The sequence below is a fragment of the Chiloscyllium punctatum genome, chromosome 25 (assembly GCF_047496795.1).
Source record: "Chiloscyllium punctatum isolate Juve2018m chromosome 25, sChiPun1.3, whole genome shotgun sequence".
Taxonomy (NCBI): domain Eukaryota; kingdom Metazoa; phylum Chordata; class Chondrichthyes; order Orectolobiformes; family Hemiscylliidae; genus Chiloscyllium; species Chiloscyllium punctatum.
The window spans coordinates 48,864,474-48,872,460 of NC_092763.1; positions in this window are offsets into that span (position 1 = coordinate 48,864,474).

Consider the following 7,987-nt stretch of genomic DNA (forward strand, 5'->3'; position numbering starts at 1 on the left):
TGGGTCCTATTATGTATCGAAATTTTCCTCACATTCTCACAAATGTCCTCCCAAGTTTCCAGAGTGATCTCCACCCCTAACTCCCTCTCCTAGACCTCCCATAATCGCTCGATGTCACCCAAGGAACCTCCCACCAACAAGAGATAGACAGTACTCACTGAAAGAGTCCTCTTAGCCTGAAGCACCTTCTTTACCATGTCAGATCAAAAACACTCAGTCAGAAATGTAGTCGCTTTTCAGATAAAATCTCTGATCTGAAACAAATGGAAGAGAGCCCTAGTTGATAATCCATACTTAAGAGTTATTTGATCAAATTACATTAACATTTAATCTTCAAACAGGTCACCCAAACAAGAGACTCCCCTATCCGCCCAGGACTTCAACCTGGGATCCATTGTTCCTGGCTAGAAACCTGGCATACCAACTATGGGAGTATGGAAAGATGTTTTATACATATTACCCTCCATCTGTTTCATTGTCCACCACATTTTGACAGTATTAATAACTATTGGATTGCGGTAATGTTCCGCAACTATCCTCATTTTGTCCATAAACAACAGGTTAATAAGAGGACACGTTGTCTGGGAGGCCTCAACGTCCAAACATATCGACACCGAATCCTCACAGGCCCAATCACTCTCAAAAGATAAAAGAAAGCTCAATTGATATCTCTGACATCCAGCAGATCCACTCCTCTCAACCCCTGGTGCAGTTGCAATTTCATCACCTTGATGAGGGGGCACTTATGGCGCCAAATAAAATAATTAAACCAACCATTTAATTTCTGAAACATTTGTCGAGGAAAAAGCAAGGGAAGCATCCGCAGAGGGTAAAACAAGCGAGGAGGAACATTTATTTTAATAACAGCAACTTGATCTTGTCATGATATTGGAAGGGCTCCCCGTCTTAGAAGGTCTTGTTTCACGTTGTCAAACAAATGAACAAAATTAGCCTTGAATAACTGATCCAAACTAGGGGTCACAAGAGAGGCCCAAAGAAAGAAAGCCGCCCTGTGCCCACTTAAAGGGGAATCCACCTTCAATGTCTGGTATTTCAATAAGACCCCCACCTCCCCATAGGCATAGCCTCTGATTTTGAAAAATTGTTCTTGTAACCTGAGGAAAAAGCCAAATGAATTAATACGTTATATTAAATAGGGCACCGAAACTGCTGAGTTTGAAAGAAAAATGAAATCATCCTCTGCATATAATGTGATCTTGTGCACCTTCGACCCTACCTTTGGGGCAGCTATATTAGGGTGCCCACAAATGGCCTCTGACAGCGGCTTAATCACCAATGCAAAGAGCAAAGATGAGAGGGGACAGCCTTGCCGACTGCCCCACCAGTGTTAAAATTATCAGACCCAATACCATTAGATTAGATTACTTACAGTGTGGAAACAGGCCTTTCGGCCCAACAAGTCCACACTGACCCTCTGAAGAACAACCCACCCAGACTCATTCCCCTACATTTACCCCTTCACCTAACACTGCAGACAATTTTAGCATGGCCAATTCACCTAACCTGCACATCATAGGACACTGGGAGGAAACCAGAGCACCCAGAGGGAACCTATGCAGATACGGGGAGATGTGCAAATTCCACAAAGATGGGAATTGAACCCCGATCTCTGGTGCTGTGAGGCAGCAGTGCTAACCACTGTGCCACTATGTCATCTGTTTAAAATCAGTGGTTTTCAAACTTGAGAATGGATAGCATCCATGATGTTAATTTGTTAAATAAAGATAAGATTAGATTCCCTACAGTGTGGAAACAGGCCCTTCAGCCCAACCAGTCCACACTGACCTGCTGAAGAGTATATCCCATTTCCCTCTGACTAATGCACCTAACACTACGGGCAATTTAGCAGAGCAATTCACCTAACCCACACATCTTTGGACTGTGGGAGGAAACCCACGCAGACACAGGGAGAATGTGCAAACTTCACACAGACAGTAGCCCGAGACTGGAATCGAACCTGGGATCCTGGTGCTGAGAAACAGCAGTGCTAACCACTGAGCCACCATTAGTGAGAACTGTTGCTAGAGGATCAATGTAAAGGATCCGCACCCATCTACTAAACACTTCACCCAGGTCAGGCAGCATCTGAGGAGCAGGAAAATTGACATTTCGGTAAAAGCCCTTCATCAGGAAGGGCTTTTGCCAGAAATGTTGATTTTCCTGCTCCTTGGATGCTACTTGACTTTCTGTGCTTTTCCAGCACCACACTCTTGATTCTAAACTCCAACATCTGCAGTCCTCACTTTTGCCTATAAAAAAGATACAGCCATTCCACCCAGTCAAAAGTTAGAAGAGCAGAAGGAAAGAGAGAATTCCCACACTTGAACTCCCAACTAGTTCTGGGCTGAACTGCTGCTAAAAAGCTGAGCACTCCCTTTTCATTATACAGGTCACTTCTAAAACATGGCCACTTTGGCCTCAAGTCTCATTTGTTTACATATAAACAAAAAGGCCTCTCAATACCCTTTAATCTCTACACCAAACCAGTTTAATCAGCAATGGGAGCGGTTTATGACTAATCTGGAAAAAAACAAGGATATAGTATCCTTGAGAAAAGGAGCAGCTTTTAGAAAATAGGAACCAGCTTTGTGACACACACTTGAATCATGTTAAACAGTCTCCTAACATTATTAGAAGATCTGGGACTCTTTATAAAGCCCTTCTTACCCTCCTTAATAATAGAGGGCAACAGCCTTTCCAACCTCAATGCCAGAGTCTTTGATAAAGTTTTAAAATCTGAGTTTAAAAGCGAGATGGGTCTGTAAGAAGCACAGTGTTCTGGGGTCCTCCCTTTCTTGAGACTAAGAGGTATATTGGCCTCTCAAGCGTGGTGGGAGGCAATCCCGACTATATGAATAATCATACATGTCTAGCATTGGTCCTGACAGTATGTTTACAAATTCTTTATAAATCTCACTGGGCAAGCCATCAGGGCCGAGCACCTTATCACTTTGAAGTTGCCTCACCACCTCCTGTATCTCTTGGGCTGTTCACGGAGCACTAAGAGATGTCTGTCAGCAGAAACACCAGGAAGATCCAAATTCCTAAAACAAAATGACTCCACTTTTTCCCATCTGTCCTCACAGCATTCACACTGGTAAAGTTCAAAGTAAAACCTCCGAAATGCTTCATTGATCTTATTAGCATCGTAATTAAGAGTTCCATTCCCTTCCCTAATAGAAGCAATGGACTGCGAGGCATTCTTCTTCCTGACCAAATATGCCAAGTATTAACCCAGCCTATCACCATACTCAAACAGCCTCTGCTTCGCAAAGGAAATGTTCCTTCCTTGCTGTATGCATTAGCGTGGAGTTTAAGGTGGATTGGAGAGCTGTGATCCACTGCAGCTTAGTCACCATCGGTCTACTGTAATATGTCATCTCAGCTGCCTTTATAGTCATACCTCAAGCAGTTGCAGTTGCTGCTCTCCCTTCTGTGGCTTCTGGTTGGTAGAGTATGAGATAATTATCCCTCTGCATAGGCCTTAGCAGTCTCCCAAAAATGAATGGATTACTAGCTGTACCTGAGTTGGTGGCCAAAAGAGCTTCAAATTCCCTAGAGAAGTATTCTACAAACTTGCTGTCCTTGAGAATGAAGGGATCCATTCGCCAGTACTGTGAGCCCATTGCAGCACCCTTAATCTTAACCATTAAATACACCGCTGCATGATCAGAGATGGCAATATTCCCAATCGAACAGGATACCACCAAATCTAAAAAAGCCGTGGGAGTTAGGAAATAATCAATCCTTGTGTGCTATTTATGAGGATTGGAAAAGAACATAAAATCTCTCCTCATGGTGTGTGAAAGTCTCCAAATGTCTACCAACCCCAGCACCACACATAGATCACCCAGCTGCTTAGATTGTGAAGAAAGCTTTGGGGGGCCTTTGGGCATTCTATCCAGCACAGGAACAGGGTGGGCCAGATGACAGTAGACATTCAAAATACCATGTTCCTTGTCATGTAAGGGCCTTAAGAATAACAAACCAACCATACTCATCTTCAACACAATCTATTAAATTAAATGGGAGACCATTCTGACGAGTATTGCCACTCCTCTGCTCCTAGTACTAAAAGACAAGGAACACTCGATCAAGCCCATCCTGCTGTAACTTCAAGTGTTCCTTGTCAATAAGATAAGTCTCTTGCAACAGGGCAAGATCCACCCTCTCCTTTCTAAGGCCGACAACACCTTTTTTCTTTTAACTGGCAAATGAATCCTTCTAATATTCAAGGTGCACCATTTAAGAATGCTGCCAATCATGATCCTTTACAATCACCTTTGACCTGCCAAGAGGAAGAATTTGTCTTGCATCACACTGAGCATACTCAAAAGGAGACTCATAGAGCCTATTTACAAAAAAAGAACAAGAAAAAAACTAACTACAAATACAAAGGGATGGATGGATTACTAGCACTTAATGGGGGACTCTACCCCCTGCCCACAGAGGGCGCTTACATTTCCCACACAGACCTCCTTGAGCTGCACCCCAAACCCAAGCAATGAAAGAAACCAAACAAAGGGCATTGTAAACACAAAGGTATAATAAAACAGTGAGCACCCTGCCCACCCCCCACACAATATATCAAACCACTCCAGCTCAGAGAGAATAAAAAAACCCACCAACAACAGCTTCTTTGGGAAAAGAGTAAAAGAGCAAAAAATTAAAGCAAGACAAAAAAAATCAGACACTATTGTCCATGTCCATAGATACATCTACATTATCTTCAAGTGATGCCACGTGTCCACTGCTCAATCTCTTCAACTCGCTTCCCGAGCCCTTCCAACTCCTCTTTATGCTTTTGCAGCATGGCTGAGATGGACTCTAGTTGATTACGAGTCTCTTCCCTCATCTCCTGGATCAGCTGTAGTATCGCTCCAAGTGCCTCCACGCTGTTCTGCTGTGCAGGTATTTCTTTCACAGCTGCTGAGCAAGCTGCAGCTGCTTCCCCAGTTGCAGTCTCAGGCCCGCTCGTTGTTTGAGTGTCCCAAGTGTTGAGACTTGGCCATTTGCTTCCCCTTAGTCATTCTTGCACACTCAAGATAGAATTTAAATGGTTGTATTACCATTTAACAATAATTATTTTCAATAAAAAACTAAGGTGGGGGGTGAAAAAATACCCTGGGTTGGGTGCAGAGCTCAGCAAAGCTGATCTATTCAGACTGCCACCATCTTGAATCCCCTCCAGTGATTTGTTAACAGTCAAACATGCTACAGATTGTGATTGTATCAAACTCGCTATGGGAACACACAACGTGGAAATCAGAGCAAGTTCTTTGTGGGTTCAACTTGCTGCTTGCTCCAAAACACTTCCATTTTGGATACAAAATAAAGGCTGAAGCTTTCACAGCAATCTTCCACCAGAAGTCCCCAGCATTACATAAACCAGTCTTCAGCCAGTTTAATTCACTCCACATGATATCAAGAAATGGTTGGATGCAAAAGCTGTGGGTCCTGCCAACATTCCGGCAATTGCAATGAAGACTTGTGCTCCAGGACTTGCCACTCCCTTAGCCAAGTCATTCCAGTACAATTAAACACTAGCATCTACCCAATAATGCAGAAAATTGCCCAAGTATGTCATGTACATAAACAGCAGGATAAATTTAACCTGGTCGATTACTGCCCCATCAGTCTACTGTTGATCATCAGTACAGTGACGGATGGTGTCATCAACAATGCTATCAAGTAGCACCTGCTCAGTGACGTCCAGTTTGGGATCTGCCGGGACCTCTCAGCTCCTGACCTCATTACAGTTTTGATTCAAACATGGATAAAAGAACTGGATTCCAGAGGTGAGGTGAGAATGACAACCCTGATATCAAGGCTGTATTCAACCAAGTGTGGCATCAATGAGCCTGAGCAAAACTGGAATCAGTGGGTATCAAGGGGCAAACTCTTGGATTGTTGAAGGTCAGTCATCTCAACTCCAGGACATCTGTGCAGGAATTCCTCAGAGTAATGTCCTAGGTCCAAACATCTTCAGCTCCTTCATTAATGTCCTTCCTTCCATCAGAAGGTCCAAAATCTAGACAATATCCAGGCTTGGGCTGACAAGTGGCAAGTAACATTCGTTCCACACAAATGCCAGTCTGTGACTATCACCCTTGACATTCGATAGTGTTACCATCACTGAATCCCCCACTATCAACATCCTGAGAATTAACATTGATCAGAAACTCAACTAGACTCACCACATAAACATAGTAGCTTCAAGAGCAGGTCAAAGGTGAGGAATACTGCAGTGAGCAACTCACCACCTGACTCCCCAAACCCTGTCCACAAGTCAGGAGTGTGTTGGAATACTCCCCACTTGCCTGGATGAGTGCAGCCCCAACAATACTCAAGAGGCTTGACACCATCCAGGATAAAGCAGCCAGCGTGATTGGCACTGCATGCACAAGCATCCACTCCCTCCACCATCAATGTTCAGTAGCAGCAGTGTGTACTACCTACAAGATACACTGCAGAAATTCACCAAAGATCCTCAGATAGCACCTTCCAAACCCACAACTACTTCCATCTAGAAGAACAAGGGCAGTAGATAGATGAGAACACCATCATCTTCACATTCCTTTCCAAGCACTCACCATTCTGACTTGGAAATGTATCACTATTCCTTCACTGTCACTGAGTCAAAATCCTGGAATTCCCTCCTTCGTGGCATTGTGGGTCAACCCACAGTAGGTGAACTGCAGCAATTCAAGAAGGTAGCTCACCATCACCTTCTCAAGGACAACAAGGGAAGGGCAATAAATTGCTGGCCAGCCAGCATTACTCACATCCCACAAAAATGAATAATAAAAAAAAGACATCTCCATTTCAGGATATGGTCCACAGGAACTTCAAGTTCACTGACTTTGGCACTGACATCCACCTTTTAACAACCCATACTGCACATCTCCAGTTCAGTTCCAGGATATTTCTGCACACTTTACCTCAGGTAGCACCAGCAATCCCGATCATTGAAATGCTACAGCAAGAACATTGTCTGCTCAAAGACACATGCTTAGGTCATGTGCTAGACCAGGTCTCATTTCTGGGCTGATCGTTTACTTTCATAGCGCTCAATCATTCTCTGCCTATTCTAGATGCTCTCAAAATCTGTGCCTCACATTACCTTTTTTTTGGTGCTTTGTCTCCTCATCCTGAATAATTGGCTCATATTACTTCTGTCTTACTATGCTATTTCACACTGCCTCAAAACCAGTTTGCCACAGTACTCAGCAGGCCTCAGTCCAGTTGAGGGAGATAATCTCTCATTGGTTCCAGGCACAGTAAATCAAACACAGCCTTGAATGCCAGTCTATACCCTGCTCTGGGCAATTATTTAGGATTCTTTTCCTGCCCTAATGTTAGCTGGTTTGCTTCTGGGATAAGAGAATTAGATATTATGTAAGATAGGGTGAGTGGCACAGCTATTACTGTTGGTACAAATGGGGAGGTTTCCTGAGCAAGTGAGTATGCATCAGTAGGTTTTGTGGTGCTGCAATTTGGGGTGGGTGCAGAAGATGTTGCAGACAATAATGGATGGTAGAGAAAGAGTCTAGGTGGGAGGCAGTTGCAATAGCAAAGGTAGAATGAGGTAGAATTGGAGGTCATGGTGGCACACTGGCAGGGTGGTGAAAGATATTGACCTTTTTCCTACAGCGCAATACATTCTTCCAAATGGGTTATATTGCTTCAACACTGACTGGAGTGGTCTGATATTGTGGCTTCTACTGCTGGTCCTTGGGGAACACAAGTTATCACTTCATCCAGCAGTACAGCCTCAAAGCAGGACAGGGATTTTCCCCTATCTGGACTACTAGTGCTCATCCATTTTCACAATGGCCTTTCATATAGGGTGGTGATGCCTCAGATGCTGCTCAATTCTGGGATCTCCACTGAGTTTTGAGTCACTGGGCAAACCCTATTAGAGAAAACCCACAGCCTTGTAGAGAGATTTACTTCATCAAACTGG